The 19,827-nt window shown below is 42.4% G+C and overlaps 1 protein-coding gene across 5 annotated transcripts in view; it reads right to left on the minus strand.

Moving 5' to 3' along the window:
* Positions 1–19,827, minus strand: part of LOC143836597 (uncharacterized) — a 301,478-nt gene that overhangs the window by 224,156 nt on the left and 57,495 nt on the right. The window lies entirely within an intron of this gene.

A 19,827-nucleotide genomic window follows, 5' to 3' on the forward strand; every position in this document is an offset into this window, starting at 1 on the left:
AGCGCACCCCAAATAAAACAAAAGGAATAACTAATGAAATGAATGCAGCTGGACATCCCCTTGCCCTCTCATAAACAGGAATTCTAGATATAATTTGGAGAATATTTGCAGACTTCAGTAAAAGTTAAAAATCAGTAGTGATTTTTTATTTAATTTTACCTCAGACGTGCATGCTGAGCCCTGTCATCACAAGAATCAGCAAATGAACAGTGACTGAGCTTTCCAAGGCCGCCTGGGAAGACCTTCTTCACCCCCCCCCCCAGGCTAAAGGCATTCCCAGGCGGGTGGTAGCGCGATTAGCGGCTCTGCGAGCCGGCGATCATGCTCCCGCCTGCCTGGGAAGGCCTCCCCCTCCCAGGCTAAAGGTGTTCTCAGGCGCATCTGCGACACAGCGAGGCTGTCCCTGGGCCCGGGAGAAGGCCCCTGCCTACTGCTGACCCCCCCCCCACCCGCAGCGTGAAGTTTTTATCCCGGACAGGGCCCACCCTTTCTCCTCTCACATTGCTCTTACCCTTTTATTATTACCGCTCCGCATAATAATAAAACATAAATTTAAAATATGATAGATGAAGAATGAGCAAAGAATCTGATATTCTGTGAGGAGGAAAAATTTTGACAGACACCCCTGCAAAGAATGCCTGGACATTTAGAACATTTATAGGATAAATTCAATGAAAGGAAAAAAATGAGTTGTATTTAAAAAGGTATATCACACAAACACCAAATGCAGCTATCCACTTTTTCAGTTACCAGGCCAGTAAAGACATAAAAGTGCATGACCTCATAAATAATGATAAAATAAAGGATATTTGAAAACCCAATATCAAACCGGGGTTGCTGCCTGCCAGCTTTTTTGCTTAATGCCCTTCCTCACTGCAGCTCCTGTCAAGTGTGGCCCTTGGATATAAGGTCTCATGATAGGCTTTCTGGTGGTGGTCAAAAAGGGCTTCTCCTCCATCTTTATTTAACAAAAAAGCTGGGAGGATCCAACCCACAATACAGAAGACACATAAAGTTTTCAGAAGTAAAAGGAAGAACTGTAAACAAATAAATCAGAATAAAAAGTGGTGGGGCAAATCATGTATCAAAGCATACATTAACTTATTTTCAAAAAGGAAAAAGCCTGGGAACACAGAGAAAAGGAAATAGAGAAATCAAAGTTATTTCATCAGTTTGTTTAACTTCCCTCCATTTGGTGAGGGAGGTAAAATGTGCGATTTAAATGGCTGGGAGCTGACCAGTCAACTTATATTGAAATGGCTTGCAGCCATTTCAGTGGTCCATTTTACTTTCCCCCCCCCCCACTTCTACATGGGCAGAAGTCAAATGGACAAGCTCGAAATGCCTGGTTCATTCTGGGACTTTTGGTTTGGTTGCATGCGGGTGCTGGCTGGCGTGCTGGTGCTGGCTCCGTCCCTCCCCTCCATGCTGTGGTGCTGGTCGCCTCGGGCATCTGTGAGTGCTGAAGTGGCTGCAACCCTACCACAGACTGTTGCTGGTTGGTGTTGGGGGAGAGAGACCAATAGTGCTGAGTAATATGGCAGCCACAGCTTTACTTCTATGGCTTATATTGTGCAAACACTTAGAAATCCTGCTATGGCTTATTTTATGGGTATGTCTTATTTTCGGGGAAACACGGTATGTATATAAACCTTTTGAACTTCTTCACAAAGGCTGGGATCAATTTCATAACAAAATGATACTAAAGGATGCTAAAATTAGCAGCATGAAAATAAAAAAGCAGCCATCATAGTAGCAAATTACAAGCCAAGAAAGGAAGACAGAGCATTATAATCTGCCACGAGATGATTTCAAGAGCAGCAGGTAAGAAATCAAATAAATGAATAAGAATAACTTCATCTGGGGGCTGAAAAACAGCAATTTTTAAGGCATACACACCAGGGTACCAGGACTCTAGAAGGGTTTTTTTGGCATCATGACAGAATTTGTTTTTGCAGATGGAAGCCTTGTTCATGTTCCTTACTTACTTAAGAAGTAACATCAACAGTAATATAATTAACTTTCTTGAAAAGTAATATTAGCATTAATACAATACACACAAACTCAAACAAACTCTCCAAAGAGCTTTCTAGGCAACACTGTTTATCACCCCCCCCCTCCCAAAAAACCTGAATCATTGTTAAATCAGTTGCTTCAGGGAATCTAGGTAATCCACTTTCCATTGTAGTAGGAGAATTGCCTATTCTGAGCAAAAAAACTGCACTCATTTCTTGTCTATAAAAAGTTACTGTTCTTCTGGATGGTGACACATCTGTGTGTGTGTTCTGTGTGCAACAAGATTCCACAGAAGGAAGCACACGTGTACATGACACAACTGTATCTTCCTGTCTGCAGAGGAAGAACACTGGTCAGAGACACTTTGACATTAAGTAAAAACCGGTCATCCCTATCGTTTCAGTACTACCAGGAGTTTATATTAGCATTTTCTTTTAGCTAATATAATTTTCTCCGTAGAGATTTTTTTCCATAAGTTGTGGCAAGCATACATTCCTTTCATAAATTAATTTGTCCTTGCAAAGCAAAATGTCAGCATCTTTTTATTCCCCTTTGTGCCTGACATTTAATAGGTTTTTGTTTTCCATGGCAAAAGATACCACTCTGTTATTTAGGTAGTACAGGAGGAGAGGGGAAGGTTAAGCCAAAAGCAATAAAAAAAGCATAACCGCAATTAAATGTCAGCTGATCAGCTTTTTAGAAAACAGTCGGCTCCTTCTCTCCCCTTCTCCACTCTCCTGCCATCAAAATGCTGCAATTTAGCAGAAGGCAAGAGTAGCAAATGAAGCACTTGTTCCATGTAGCCAGCTTTTAGCAATGTGTTACTGGTTATTCAAAGGCAAAATGAGATGTGAAACATGAACTGTCTCTCCTCCCCACTGTGGGTCCATTAAATTAGAGAGACAATACTGTAGTGCTTAGCTGGCATATTTATTGCAAGATGTATCTCATTATTATATACTAGAGAAATGAGTGTTTGTAATGAACCAATTAGCAAGGAGACAGCTGTTCAATTTGGATTATTTGCCCCCCTCCCCCATTTTATAGGTAGGTAAGTAGATCCTTCCCAAGGACATAGTCAGAGCTCAAAGAGGGCCTATTGAACATGCCAGCGTATATAAATGATAAGCTTTTATTTTGGAGCCGAAAGATTTGGAAGTAACAGAATAGGTATGTTTTTCTTGATGCACTGCACCATAAGATGGCATTCAAAGGCTCAAAGCACCCAAAAATAATGTTTATTGCTCATCTGCAAGATGGACATGTTCCAGTGCTCATGGTGAAGGGTAAAATAATTTATTGTTGGCTGGCAGAGGCACTTTTCCTTTGGCAGAAGGAAACCTCCTGGGAGAGAGACTCAGAAGAGCTAGCAGAAAACACCTGCAGGTCCCAAACCATTATACATGCATGCAGACATTGTGTGGCTACATTTTAAGGGAGCACACTGCAACAACCTGGTCGAGATGTAACTAAGGAATGGATCACTATGGTTAGAACTGACTGAAACAGGAATGGGGCAACTGATCCACTAACTGAAGCTGGGCAAAATCATTCCAAGGCACGGTAAGTGAATCCAGCAGCACCCCTAAACTGGGAGTCTGGCCTTTCAAGGGGAATATAACCTCATCCAAGCCTAGCGAGAGCTGAAGTCCCTGATCTGCCTTTTTACTGGCCCAGAGAACTTCTGCCTTCTCAGGATAAAAGATTCAGGTGGATAGCCATATTAGTCCGAAGTAAGTGTGCACACACCCGGAATTAAAATGTGTTCATCTTAAAGTTTCTGCTGGACTTTGTTGGTCTAAAAGGTGCCACCAGTTCTGTTGTCAGGATAAAGTTTCAGCATGTTTGCCCTCATCCACTCCATTATCAACCCTAAGCACTGGTTCAGAAAATCAACAATGTCCTTGGAATTAGATGAGTAAAGTATTGGCAGACTTTCAGTATGCAGAGAGAGCGAAACACCAGGCTGCTCAAAGAATAAAATGGGCTTTATTTATGAAGAGAAACAACTATATATAGAACAGCCTTTCCCAACTTTTTTACCATTGAGAAACCCTTGAAATATTCTTCAGGCTTTGAGAAACCCCAGAAGTAAAGCAATTGTGCAGAATATGGTTGAGAAGCATAGCCATGTACATGCCCATCTGGGGGCTCTCCCCTTCCCACCCCCTCGAAGGCCCATCATTGGCCATTTTGGAAGAGGGCCAAAAGGCTAAGCAGCAACAGAATAGGTATAATTATAAAATATTAAAAAACAAATATTTATTACAATACATGTACACATAGAAAACTTAAAAACGTGTTCCACACTCTATTGCACAAATCCAAAACATTTTGATACATGGTTAAATTACCAAATAACCAAACGCGTTTCAACCCCTCTAGGGATCTTCTTTAGTGGTCCAATATTTAAATGCACTCATGTGATGTAATGAGGACTATAAGATGGTAAGCAATATGAATGGAGAGACTCCCACCTTAATGAAAAGTATCCAAATATATCTCTTGGAGCAATTAGAATATTCTTCAAAATGCAACGTGTTAGATTATTTGGTCATTTATCGATGTGTCAAAATGTTTAGGATTTGTGCAACAGAGCGTGATACATGTTGATGTTTTTAAGTTTTATATGTGCACATATATTGTAATAAATATTTACATTTTAATTTTATATACTTAGACCTATTCTGCTGCCGCTCAACCTTTTAGGTTCCTAATTTGTACACACAAGTTGGGTTACTTTGTTCCCTCTTATGTTGTTTCATTTTGTGAGGGGGGGGGGTCAACATGACTATATACGGTCATATCACTGATAAATGTTTAACAATTAAAAATATTAAAAATTAATTAATTCCCACCCATTCAGGTAATAGTTCTAGGGTTGTCATGAAGCCCCAGGGTTTCATGAAACCTTGGTTGAAAAATCCTAGTATAGAAAGAAGAGAGAAAAGACCTAGCTAGTTAGCTGTCTTCAAGGAGGAAGTACACTAGAAAAGCAGGAAGTCTCCGGTTGAGCCAATCAGGACACTGGAGGAGGTAATCTGAAAATCATCAGGAAGTTCCTATCCTATTTTTGCTAAATGTACACCATCTCCGATGCCCCCTGCTGGACACCCTTTATATTCTGCTCAATTATGCACACACTGCAGCTCTTGCATATTCCCACAAAAAGACAGTAGAGCTTTATAAATAATTGAAGCATATGTGGCTCAGTATCACGTAGTATGTATAACTTCACTATAGAACAAAAAATAATTTTTAAACCACACTCAAAAACCAAACTATAACCTGGAATTTATACAGTAGAACTGCAAAATATTAGAGGAATTGGCTAATGAAGACCACGGCTCTTTATAAATCTTTTTTAAAATGTTCCTGTGCTTTGCTTTTGAGAGAGACCACTTCTTTTGTTTCAAAATATTGGCATGGAAATTCCTATGCATAATATGGAGATATATTTCAAACAGCTTTTTTATTTCCTGTCCAATAGTATCCTATCCAATTTCCTGTCCCCAACTCTATCATATCCTCTGAATCTGTTTCAAATGAAATAGGTACGCAGGGCTGCCTTCCACGCAGTAAGAATTTTCTGTTTTGCTTTGATCACAACTGCAAATGTAAAGGCATGTGCATTCACAACAGAGTTTCCACACAGAAGTCTTCTGCACACTCTCTCCATCAGACCCCTCATGGTAGCCATTCCCTTGCATTTTCCCCGTTCCCCAGCAAGCTTTTGGAGGGCTTCTTATAAACAGAAAAAAAGTTAATGTGGGTTTTTATGTGTGTGTATGCCTGTTTTCCCCCACAACCCCCCCCCCAAGCCTGCTGGTACTACAGCAGGGGGAATTGGTGTGGCAAACAGCACTGAAATTACAACAATATAAGCAGGATCTTTGTAGGGCCAGAAAATATGACCCTCTCCATCAAGATGGTCTGCAAACACTCTTGGACTGTGCTGTTTCCAAAAGGGATGGGGTCCAGCAGAGTGTACTAAGAGAAGGGCAAGGGCAATCAGAGCAGTATTGTGTTGAGTAAGTATGTTTTTTAAAACGTTTTGTAGTTTGGAAGCCAAAACAAAGCAAAATATCTGAATGGAATCTGCTTTAGTTCTCCTGAAGTGGCACTGTAAATTATATACTATGATGATGACTTATGTGGAATCAGCGGCAGAAGTTAGGGCATCCACTGCTTAGTGCTTATGCAGAAGAAACACTGGTGTGCAAAAGGACTCATGCACTGAATGAAAAACACTGAGAAATGTTTCTAGTAGCACAGTATGTGCACTAGGAAAAAGTGCACATTCAAGCCCAACTGCATCCCAAAGAAAGTAAGGGGCAAAAACAGGGGAGGACCCCACCTAGCTTTCCACAGGTACAAAGAGGGTGCATTTTAACCAATTCCCCCTTTCCACAGCAACCCAAAACACCCCCTGAAATGCTGCTTCTAGGGAACAGGGGATCCCCAGGAATCAGTAGTGTATCTACTCTACTCCATGAAACTTAGGTAATGGAGCATTTCTGAATACTTGTGACTACAAGAATTAAATATCCTATCTATCCTTTAGGGTACATCAGAACTAGGGTTACTTTCTTCAGCTTTTTTGCTCATTTTGTTGTTGTTTCAAAATGTTCTCTGCACTTGTTAATTCTTTATGAAATATCTTAATGCTTTGAACACTGTCAGATTGATCTCTGCTCCCAAATCAAGTCCTATTCAAGGCCATGTCTGGGTTCTCTGAAACCAACTCAGGCTCCTTGCAGCCCCACAGCAGCTGCAGGGAATGGCTTTGTGTAAAAAAACAAGAGCCCAAACAGGCCCCTAATGCCACTGTGAAGAAAGGAAGGGCTCCTGCTCTCCCTCCAGGTTTACTCTTTGCTGCTTTGCATGGAGTATTCTGAGTGTGGTGTAGTGGGTTGGAGTGCTGGACTAGTATCTGGGAGACCCAGGGTTTGATTCCCCCCTTGTGCCATGGAAGCTGGTTGGGTGACCTTGGGCCAGTCACACACTCTCAGCCTAATCGACCTCACAGGGTTGTGGTGAGGATAAAATGGAAGAGGGGAGAATGATGTAAGCTGTTCTGGATCCCCATGGGAGAAAGAAGCAGGGCAGAAATAGTTCCCCAGCAGTGTGAAGAGCTGGGTGCAGTACTACCGGATTTGGCTTCCCTTTAATAGGAAAAGTCCAGAGCAGAGGTGGCCAAACTGTGGTTCTCCAAAAGTCCATGGACCACAATTTCTGTGAGCCTCTGCCAGCACATGTAGTCCATGGACATCTGGAGAGAATGTTGTTAGTTGCAAAGTCGTGTCTGACCCATCGCGACCCCACGGACAATGATCCTGCAGGCCTTCCTGTTCTCTACTATTCCCCGGAGTCCATTTAAGTTTGCACCGACTACTTCAGTGACTCCATCCAGCCACCTCATTCTCTGTCATCCCCTTCTTTTGTCCTCAATCGCTCCCAGCATTAGGCTCTTCTCCAGGGAGTCCTTCCTTCTCATGAGGTGGCCAAAATATTTGAGTTTCATCTTCAGGATCTGGCCTTCTAAAGAGCAGTCAGGGCTGATCTCCTCTAGGACTGACCGGTTTGTTCGCCTTGCAGTCCAAGGGACTCGCAAGAGTCTTCTCCAGCACCAGAGTTCAAAAGCCTCAATTCTTTGGTGCTCGGCCTTCCTTATGGTCCAACTTTCGCAGCCATACATTGCAACTGGGAAGACCATAGCCTTGACTAAACGCACTTTTGTTGGCAGGGTGACGTCTCTGCTTTTTAGAATGCTGTCTAGATTTGCCATAACTTTCCTCCCCAGGAGCAAGTGTCTTTTAATTTCTTTGCTGCAGTCCCCATCTGCAGTGATCTTGGAGCCCAGGAAAATAAAATCTGTCACTACCTCCATTTCTTCCCCATCTATTTGCCAGGAATGGAGAGGGCCGGATGCCATGATCTTAGTTTTCTTGATGTTTAGTTTCAAGCCAACTTTTGTACTCTCTTCCTTCACGCGCATCAAGAGGCTCTTTAGTTCCTCTTCACTTCCAGAATAGGTCAATGTATTAGTTCCAGGGGTTTTCTGCACAAGGACCAATGTTGCCAAATGTTTTCAGAATGCAGGAATGCTATACTAAATAGTGGAATTTTGTCATTCCGCATACCTCTAATTTTAGTGGAATATTGAAGTCCCAGTAGCGTTGTATTCATTCCCTACAGGTTTCCAGTCTCGCTGGAATCGCAGCAAAGGAAATGAGATTTTTCTGCGCTTCTTCCCGCCCCTGGCCATCAATCAAACGGAACAGCCAATGGGCTGTTGTATTCATGCTCCCGAAAAACCCCTTTCCCTTTAAGAACTGTTTTTTAAAAACGCAAACACACCAGTTGCAACAAATCTGTGTTCAATCATTTCGGAAAGACCTTTTTTGCTGGTGTAGGAGCTGGCGCTTAATCGTTTACACGCTCCTCAAGTAAACCCCCCCCCCCACGGGCGCGATTTGTGGCCAAAATTACAGGCAGTGTCAAACAAGGGGCTGTATTGTGCTTGGGAACCTTAAAGAAACTTGCAGTAGGGAGCATTGTTTTACTGTTAAGCACTTCTGTGGAGGGACTTTAGCCGGAGAAGCCTCGCTGGTTCATTGCTTTCCCCGGTCTAAGGGAAAAAAATGGCGATTGCTTCTCCGGGAGTTTGGGGGCGAGAGCAGGGGAGAGACATTCTTTCTACTGCTACATTGAGAACGCACATGTCTTTCGCTGATGTGTTGCAGCCTGTGCTCAGAGGTGTAGCGTTTTTTTAGGGGGAATCCACTTTTCCTGATTCCCCGAAAAGCGCTACAACAAAGCGATTTTTGCGGGAGTGTTACAGGAGTGTTGCAGATTGTGTGCGACGTCATGCGGATCGTTGAATTAGTAGCGTTTACCAAAGGTAAGACTTCTGCTACATTTAAGTTGTGCTGAATGGCTCCCAGAATAGGTCACTGTAAAAGCAGCTGCTGAAAAAGAAAAGCCCAACAGGCATTTGTAAAGTGCCTTTATGGCCCATTATGCACGGCTGCTGAAACAGCTATTTCGGGCCACATGGAAAACGCGGAGGGGGAAGACGCGAAGCATACCAGTTATGCACGGGACGGGATGCAACGGCGGCAAAACCCAGAGTAACCGATTATGCACGCGGCGATCCGGGCGCCGCTTCTGGTTGCGCCCCGGTCACCCGGAAGCTGCGCTTTCTTCCGCCTTTCGCGAACGCGGCTTTTTCGGTGGCATGCACCGAAGCTGCGGCCGGTTGCAGCCGGCACTGTGCGTTATCGGTGATTTTAGTCGCCACCATTCCACCCCGAATGTGCGCTGAAACCCCCATACATAATGGGTCTATAAGCCTACACTGCAGGAAGTGACCAACTGCAAAATGGAATGGGTCTCAACATATGCCAAAATTCATCAGAGAGTTCAACAAGCAATTGTTTTTAAAGTCACCTGTAAGTCAAGGTAGAAAAAAATCTGAATGTCCATTAAAAAGGAAGCCAGAACATTTGCCAACAAGTGTTCCCTTGGCCAGCTGGGGGAACCCCAAAGGGGAGCCAAGCCAAATCCAAAATCTTCCCTTGCTGCACAATACTCAATAATCCTGCTCATTGGAGATGTAATAATGCACAAGATATATATTAAATTGCTGTGATTAGGCAAACATGATATATCCTATCCACCTTAGAGGAGCCTAGGCTCCAGCACAGAAAATCTGGCAAAGGTCCCCAGCCCCAGAGAGGTAAAATTGCCCTCAACCAGAGCCACAACTTTCTCTGCCCTGGCGCTGGCCTGTGGAACACTCTTCCAAGCGAGATCAGGGCCCTGCAGGATTTAAAACAGTTCCGTCAAGCTTATGGTTGAAGCCCATAGAACATCAATGCAACTGGCCTCCCTACACAGATATGCACATATCAATGTAAGAATAACATCTAGTTGCCACAGAGTACATCAGCATAGCACTTTATTCCCCACACACACTTGAGCAAGAAGAGCAGAAACTTCTAGGATTTAAAAATAAAACTTTAATAGAAACTGGTTTTAATAATTTAAAATGTTTAATGGAATTGTATTATGATGTTTTATCACTGTACTGTCATATTGTAAACTGGCCTTAACCCTCGGGTAAGGGCAGTAAAGAAATTTAATAAATAATAACAATTAAAATAATTTCTTTCTTTCTTTCTTTCTTTCTTTCTTTCTTTCTTTCTTTCTTTCTTTCTTTCTTTCTTTCTTTCTTTCTTTCTTTCTTTCTTTCTTTCTTTCTTTCTTTCTCCTGACCATATGCATGTTTCCTGGATTCTTGTTCATATGCAAACAGGTACATTATCATAGTATATGTTGACTATGTCGAACTTCAAATAACCTTTGCTATTCAGGGTCAGAGTCCACAACTGAGAGCTTGATACAGACACCCCAATTCATTCTGCACTGCATACCATCTGGGGTGGGTATATATGAGTTAAGTGACAGCAAGTCACTTCCAGTTTTTGGCAACCCTCTGAATTAGCATCCTCCAAAATGTCTTATCATTAACAGCCTTGCTCAGGCCTTGCAAACAGATGGCAGTGGCCTCCTTGACTGAGTCAATCCATCTCTTGCTAGGGCTTCCTCTTTTCCTCCTGTCTTCTGCTTTTCCCAGCATTACTGTATTTTCCAGTGAGTCTTACTGTCTCATAATGACCCATTATGCACGGGGGGAATAACGCACATTCGGGGTGGAATGGTGGCGACTAAAATCACCGATAACGCATGGAGGCGGCTGCAACCGGCCGCAGCTTCAGTGCATGCCGCCGAAAAAGCTGCGTTAGCGAAACACGGAAGAAAGCGCAGCTTCCAGGTGACCGGGGCGCAACCAGAAGCGGCGCCGGGATCGCCGCATGCATAATCGGTTACTCTGGGTTTTGCCGCCATCACGCCCCGTCCCGTGCATAACCGGTGTGCTTCGCGTCTTCCCCATGTGACCCAGAATCGCCGTTTCGGCAGCTGTGCATAAGGGGCCAATGTGACCAGAGTATGATAGTGTTACCCAAATTAGAATTCGATTGGGGAATTTAGCATAGCAAGAGGGGCAACAATGGGATCTCTACCAGTGTATACCAGGGTTGCTTCCTTAGAAACACATAAAGAAACCAAGCCAGAATAAAACTAAATAAAATTGATTTTTGCTAAAAGGCAATATATAAATAGCTAACAATCTTGCACATCGGAATCAAAATATCATGTACACATGGTTAGAAAAATAAAGTTGAGAGGGTGTAATAGCCCATTAGTGGCTGACCTGCTTTCTCTGCGATCAAGGTCAAGGTCTGTAACTCGCTCTACGCGGGCCTTCCCTTGTCTTTGACTCGGAAGTTACAGCTGGTCCAAAATGCGGCTGCCAGGGTCCTCACTAGAACACCTTTGAGGGCCCACATTCAGCCGGTGCTTCGTCATCTGCACTGGTTACCAGTCTGTTTCCGAATCAGATTCAAGGTATTGGCTATACGCGGCCTTGGGGTTTTTATGGGGATTTTATTGTGTTTTAACTATTTATGTTGTAAACCGCCCTGAGACCTATTGGGAGAAGGGCGGTCTAAAAATTAAATAATAATAATAATAATAGTAAAAGTAATAATAATAATAAAAAGGATCACCATCACGTTCTGCAGGGTGCAATTCTCTCCCTGACATTATTTAGCATCTTCAAGAGTCCCTTCGCTAGCCTTTGGGCTTGGGAGTCCTCAATATGCTGATGATACCCAGCTCTATCTCCTGATGGACGACCAGCCAGATACCCCTTTGAGCTCCCTGGCAGAGTGCTTGGATGCAGTGGTGGAATGGCTCAGAGCAAGTTGTCTGAAGCTGAACCCTTTGAAGACGGAGGTCCTGTGGCTGGGCAGGAAAGGACCAGATCAGGAAGCATGCTTACCCAGGTTGGACAGACTGCAGTTATCAACTGCATAGATGGCTAGAAACCTGGGCATAATCTTTGATGCCTCCCTAACTACGGAGGCACGATTTACAAGTGTAGTGCAGCATTCTTCCATCTTCATCAAGTTAAATTACTAGTGCCCTACCCAGAGTGCTTAGCTCTGGAAACTACAACTGGTCCAGAACACAACCGCACCATCTTAGAGAGCCCATACACGGCCAGTTCTCCAGCAGCTATGGTGGCTCTCAGTTGAATTCCAGATCAAGTCTTAACGTTTAAGGCCATAGGCAGACTGGGTCCTACATATCTGATAGACCGCCTATCTGTATACAGCTCCTGGAGAACTCTTTGATTAGTGAATGTCAATCAACTGGAAGGTCCAGCTCCAAAGAAGTATAATTGGCCTCAACCAGAGCCAGGGTCTTTTTGGCCCTGGTTTCAGCTTGGTGGAATGAACTCTCAGGAGAGATCAGGGCCCTGCCGGAACTCTTAGTTCTACAGGGATTGAATGATGGAGCTCTTCCACCAAGCAGTTGGTTGAGGCTAACAGAAAAACTGACTGAACATCTACTCAGCCCCTCCATCCTCCCCTCTTTCTCCCCTCCTGGGCTTACGGTTTTAGATATAAATTATATTTTTAATTATTTTTAATGTTTTATCTTTAAAGATTGTTATACTGGATCATAGGAATTTATTAATTGTGAACTGCCCTGAGGTGAGTATTCATGAGGGTATGGTATAAAAGTCTCAAAATAAATAAACAGGGAAAGAATGACAAAGATAAGCATATAGCTACCTTCACTGTACAAGAAATGGCCAACTTTCTGTAAGAGAGTGTAGAGGCTACAAGAGCAGGCAATGTATGCAGGATATGCAAGGAACACACAGTTCTTAGAGGAAATTTGTATCCTCAGGCTATGGTTTGGTGACCAGGCCTCTAAAACAACGTACTTGATGAGACTATGTGAATATAAAGAAGAAACCAAGTAGGCAGGTGATGACCTTGTCTGTTTTGGACAAAACATTGGGCTAAGGCCAGAGTTTTCCCAGGACAGAAATAATACCTGTAATTGCTCTGGGTGGACTCTTATGAGTCTCTCAGGAAAAGGGACTAAACTGTGGTTACATCAATCAAATAAAACAAAAAGTGCAAAGTTCTTGATGACCCTGGGATTAGAGGATGGGAAATGGACTAGCTGGGGTTCCACAGGTGAATTGGGGAGGAAAAGGGACTTAAGGGTTGACAAGTTTAGTAACTCTCTCAGGTCCACCACTCTCCTGTAGATGGGCATTGTTTCTAGAGTGGAGGAGAGAAAAGCCAGTGGGGGAATAACCCTGAAGCTTCATAATTATGTCATCTGAGGAATCCCTGCACCTCCTGGAAAACATGACATCTGGCTGGAGCATACATTTCCCTTTTCTGTGTGGAGGCAGACATTGCAGGTCAGCCTTGGTCAAAACTGACATACATTTGTATATTTCCAGCCCAGCAGGGTGACTGAAAAACAATACAAATGTGAAGTGCATGTTGACAAAGGGTGTTTGCTCGCAGACTACCCATCAAAGTGAGCAGGGGTCTGGCCGCAAACAATAGCCCCTGTTTGGTTATATTAGCGATAGGGAGAGTTCAGTATTTTCTGAATATATTCAGGTATCCAGATGATAGTTGCGATTTTCCAGGATACTGATAAATGGGTACTGAAAAATTCTGGAATTGTCTGAGAGTAACTGGAATATCAAGAGCCAGAATTTTAAGAATCCAAGAACTGTCTTTTCTTTAGATTCAAGTGGGTAGCCAATTTGGTCTGAAGTAGCAAAATAAATATGAAGTCCAATGGGACCTTTAAGACCAGGGGTAGTCAAACTGCAGCCCTCTAGATGTCCATGGACTACAATTCCCATGAGTCCCTGCCAGCAAATGCTGGCAGGGCCTCATGGGAATTGTAGTCCATAGACATCTGGAGGGCCGCAGTTTGACTACCCCTGTTTAAAACCAACAAAGATTTATTGAAGGCATGAGTTTTCAAGTGCATGCAGTCTTCTTCAGACAAAATAGAACAAGGATCAAAAGAGTACAGATATAAGGCAAAAGCAAATTAGTATGTCATAATATCCAAATTATGCAATATGGCAATTCTTTGCTAAGACAGCTAATCAGTCCTTTTGAGTTCAGTTGTAGTAAACAAAAATATTAAAGAAATAAACATGTCAAGGTTAGTAATTAATGGCAGACACTTTCTTTACTTTTTCTTTATTTTTTTCTCTGTATCTGTCTCAGTATCTTCTTTACATGGCTTGGTATGGGCTTGCCAGGTTGGCTTGGCTTAGATTCTGTGCTTTGAAATTGCTTTCTGTTGGTCCTGTAAGTTTGCTCAAGTTGTATTGTGTTGGATTCGCTGGTTCAACATTGGCTTTAATTCTCTGGTTTGTATTCTCTGATTTGACATGTGTTGAATTAGCAGCAGTTGTTCTTGTGACATTTATTTGGTTTGGATTCTCTGGTATGACATTTGTTATGTTAAGCTTGCCAGATTGTTCCATACTTCCGCCAGGGTTGCCTGGTTCTGTATTGGTTCTTTGGGCTTATTGGTTCTGTATGCATTGGGAGACTTTTAGCCAGTGGTTGCTTTGCTTGCTCTTGTGTGTTTGGTTATAGTCTACCCTGAAGAAACAATAGAATATTTCCCTGTAGGAAACAATGGAGGCACCCTGTTCAGGTGTCCACAGAATTTGATTTCTTGCAACTTTGGAGGGGAAAGGCACCTCCAGCTCAGCTACTTTTTGTTTGTTTGTTTAATTTGCATAAAATACATGCCTTCTAGTCTTCCCCTGGAAATATTCCTCTCAGGGAATAATGGAGCTGAAATATTTTGGAATTCCCCCAACCGAGATCTGAATACCAAGCTGGCATTTGGAACTTGAATAACACAGGATACCAATATTTTTAGTCTCCCTAATATCCAGATCCAAAAACTACCATTTTGCCCCCTGTGGTCCACATCTCTACAGGTAATCAGTATAGGTCAGCTGCTTCCCACTAGATCAAGCTGAGGAGTTCTCTCGCTGCTCGTGAAATTGGCTTTTCCTTGCCACAGTGGTCCGATCCTCCCTGTTCCCGTTCCTGACCAAATTTCATCTGTTGCCTGGAAAAACCATTATTTCATGTCTACGTAATGATTGCCATCAACTTAGCCACTGAAAATCCTATGTTCTGCCATTAACTTGTCCATGCCATTCTTTAAAACCGTCTATGCTTGTGGTTATTACTACATCTTGTAGCAATAAATTGCATAATTTTGGGTTGCTGCACCTAACAGCAACCAATTGCATTGGAGGATGCTGAATTTTAGCTTTCTAAGGGGAAAAAGCTCTATCTGTACAAGCTCTTACATGTACACAATATATAAACCTCTCTCATGTTCATCTTTTGCTTTGTCATCATTTCTCTAAACTAAAAAGCCCTGTGTTTTTTCATAAGGAAGATTTTCCTATAGCTTTAGTTGCTTTTTTTGTTGTTGTATATCCTCCAGGTATATAAGGTCTTTTTTTTTAGATGGGTGACTACTCTTCCATTGCCCTAACACTTGCCAAAAACAGAGTCACTTCAAATGACTGTAAAGGCTGGATCCTAGAAGAAGATCAGAACTTGAAGTGAGGAGTAAGAAGTAGTAGTAGATATTTTATTTATTCAAGCTACAGAATGTTTTTTTTAAACATTTATTGTGAAAACTAAATACACAACCCTGTTTAGGAGAAAACCTAAGAGATACATACGACATACTCCATGTTCAAAAGAAAACACAAATTGCATTCACAGTTGCCTCAGTATGTGCTGTGACTCCAGAAATACATGTCCCAACATGCCCAGGAATATGACTGAGAAATGGTTTCTTAGTAATTTCAAAATATTCCTCACTGTTCTACTAAACAGAGATAAAGAAACTGGTTTAACGAGAACAGTCACTGAGACTGTGGTACTCTATCAACAATGATAGAATCAGAACGATTAGGCAGATCCAAGTCAAAGTCCTCAGCTCAGGATTTATAAGGGACTGATGATTAAACAAATGGCTTCTGAGCACTTGGGGTGGGGATTCAAGACATAGTAATGCTTGTTTTGATATTAATGGGGTTTTAATTGGGTTTTGTTGTTTTATCTGGGGTTTTGTTGTGAAATCAAGCAAGCAAGCAAGCAAGCAAGCAAGCAAGCAAGCAAGCAAGCAAGCAAGCAAGCAAGCAAGAAAGAAAGAAAGAAAGAAAGAAAGAAAGAAAGAAAGAAAGAAAGAAAGAAAGAAAGAAAGAAAGAAAGAAAGAAAACAGACAAATTCCAGGCAATTGGGCATGTTGGTCTCTAGCAATGAATGACAGACCAAGTCTTGTGGTATTAAGCCCTTTCCCTGGGCTTTCTCGACTGACTACATAGACTTTTAATTTATTTTTTATTTATTAGTTGGATTGGATAATTTGATTGGTAGGCTGCCTCTATCCAGCAACAGTCTCGGTGCAGCAAACAACATGTGAAAAACCCATACATGTATGATTTAAAATAGTAAAAAAAATTAAATAGTAAACAAATAAAAACAAATTTATTATTTAAAACACAAAAGCTCCAACCATCCCTCTAAAGATAATTGCTGGGTTGAGATTTAGGTCTAATAACCTGGACTCCAATGGTGGGGGAGAGGTAGAGAAAAGGGAGGAAGGCCTATTTTATATTACAGTATGCTTGCATTGACTTCAACTGTACACCTATTGGAAGAGCACCATTTTGCAGGAACTTTGGAATGTTGGTAGTTCTGATAGAGCCCATATCTGTGCTGGCAGCTAATCCACCAGGCTGGTTCCAGGGTTGAGAAGGTCCTGGCTCAGGTTGAACCAGATGCACTTATTTGGGGCCAGGGACACCAACAGGTTGGAATTAGCAGATCACAGCACTCTTCGGGGGACGTATTTAGAGATGTGATCCCTCAGATACACAGAACCCAGACCACGTAAGGCCTTGCAGGTTAAAGCCAACACCTTGGACCTGATCTGGAATTCAACTGGAAGTCACTGTAGCTGTTAGAGAATAGGTCAAATGTGGGCTTTCCAAGGGGTCCTTGAAAGGACACCAGTAGCTGCATTTTGCACCATTTTGTAGTTTCCAGGTCAAGGGTAGGCCTGCATAGAGCAAATTACAGTAGTCTAACTTGGAGGTGACAGTTGCGTGGATTGCTGTTCTTTGGCCAGGTAGAGCGTGACTTGCATCTCCTTAGCAGGGGAGGTGTTGAAGGTCACTTCCAAGTTCCTGATGGTATGTGCAGCTGTACTCCATCAAGGTAGGGGAGATGCACTTCCCCCTGTGGACCATTCCCAGCCTCTGTCTTCAAGAGGCTAAGCTTCAGGAAGTCTTGCTGAAGCCATTCTGTCATGGCTCTCAGACACTCAACCAAGGATTTGGGTGGAGTACTTGGCCAGTTGCACATTAACAGATAGATCTGGATGTCATCATCAAACTGGTGACATTCAAGCCCATATCACTGAACCAGCTGTTCTAGAGGGCAAATAAAAATGTTAAATAATATCGGGAAAAGAATTGCACCCTATGGTACCCCACTTTGGAGTTGGCAGCAGTGCAATTGTTCCTCTCCGCTAGCAATGCTCTGTCCTCACCAATGGATAAAGGAGACCAGCCAATGTAGTGCTGACCCCGGTATGCCCACTTTGATGAGGGGGTGAGCTAAAGGCTTGTGATCTACTATATCGAATGCTGTTTGAAGTGGAATGTTGCTGCTCATGTTTTTGCCAGCTTTCCTGATTCATCCAGCAAGCTTCAGTGGCATGACTGGGGATCTGGGTCTCCCAGATATTCGTTTGAATATCTGCACCAGATATTTTTTGTGTCTCAGTTTATTTTCACACCTCCCCTTTCAACATGGTGGTTTCTCTGTAAAATTTCCCTCTGAAAAAAATTTATTTTATAAACGACAACAAAAAAGCCAGATCTGTTACACATTCTTCCTTTGTCCATCCCTCCATACCCATAGTCAAATAAGCAAGAATCCTAAATGAGAAAAAGTAGGGAAAAGAAAAATAACAGGAAAAAAATGATTCTGAATACACAGAATAGTCTTAAAAGCACGTTCCTGGGAGCAAGACCCGTTGAATAGGCCTGAGCTTGATCCTGAGAAGACCTGCTCAGGACTGCACGCCATTTTTTCCCATCACTTCCATATCTGGATTTTCCTTGTCAGTGAAGTAAATTCTAACATCCAGGTACCCGGTTTAAATTTTAGCTCTCCTTTTACTCACAGTGGGTTAGATCCAGATTAATTTGGTAATTCCCCTTTCCTGCTGCAGACCCCCCCCCAAGTAATTCCCCAGGGTCTCCTGTCCCCCCAAGAGTAACATTTCATTAAGATCAGTGGGCAGCAGTTAGAAATGCGGGAGGCAGAAAGTTCGACTGGATTCAGCCCAACACCTGCCTTATAGCAATCAATGGTGCTTCCAGCCCAACTTAACAGGAATTGAGTCTGACACAAAACAATTCCCCACTGTCTTGAATGCTATCCAGTCTTCTTTCAGCAGCCAAGAATGGCTGAGATTTGGTCCTGTCGCAAGGACTGGCGTCCAAACTACAGGGACTGGTCTACAAACCAATCCCTATTTCAGCCTATCCAGACTACCAAAAATGCACTGATGTTAAGTAATCAGACAAGCAGTTGATTCAAATGGGTAGCCATGTTGGTCCGTAGTAGCACAATAAAATCAGAGTCCAGTAGCACGTTTAAGACCAACAAAGATTTATTCAGGGCATGAGCTTTCAAGTGCAAGTACTCTTCCTCGGACTATGAACTCCTTACATGACAGGGAATATATAGCAAAAATTAAGTCTGTTATATTATTAGACTGTGTCACACAACCAAATACAGCCAATGATAATTCTTTGTCAAAACAGCCAATCAATCCCCTGTTGGAATTCAGTTGTAGTTTTCAAAAACACAAGGAGAAACAAAACTGCCTGTGTCAGTGATCAAACGAGCAGTTAATAGAGGACAACTCTAGCCATTGCGTTCCTCTGCATGGAGACACCCCCAGCTAGACCAAACCTCTGGCTGGGCCACTGCTGCCTTGTCCTGGCTGGTGGAAGAAGATAACTTGCTACCTTCTTCTGGTAGTGAAGATAAGCAGTTGCGATACCAGCAAGGAACTTGATCCTTCCATTCCTTCCATTAAGTGTGCAACTAATGAAGTACTCTTTCAAAAGTGTAGCAGGATATCACCTAGTATCTATTAATATTCCACCTGAAGCACTTTATGGGGAAAATTTGTGGTTGATTGACATTCCCATTTTCTTTACATTGTGAGACAAGCACAAGTTTCCATTTTTGGTGTGACAAGTAAGTTTTAGGAATGCTACAAAATGTATAAAGGTGGTGAGTCACTACCACCTCCTAAATCAACCCATGTTTCACAGCATTTCCAGGATGAGTCCAATGGTACCTTTAAGACCAACAAAGATTTATTCAAGGTATGAGCTTTCATATGCAGGCACACTTCCTCAGACAAAATGGAGCAAGAATCAAGAGAGTACAGATATAATATAATTAATATAATTAATGGCAGACACTTTCCCAGTTGTGAAAAGAAATCACTAAATGCAAGTTCTTACAACACTCAAAACAATGGCATATCCTGGACTCAACAAGGACATAGTTTTTTTTTAATCTCATGACATATGTTAACCTAATTCAGCTCTTCCTTACAATGCCCTCTTCTTTTTATTTTATTTTATTTGGGACAATGTGACTTTAATGTGATGTCGGTAATATGTAATATAATTTTGAATCTAACTCTTTGGGCTCAGGACAAGATAACTTGCCAGCACAGCTTGTCACTTGCTTCCACACTTCGGTGGA

The sequence above is a fragment of the Paroedura picta genome, chromosome 1 (assembly GCF_049243985.1).
Source record: "Paroedura picta isolate Pp20150507F chromosome 1, Ppicta_v3.0, whole genome shotgun sequence".
NCBI classification, from domain to species: domain Eukaryota; kingdom Metazoa; phylum Chordata; class Lepidosauria; order Squamata; family Gekkonidae; genus Paroedura; species Paroedura picta.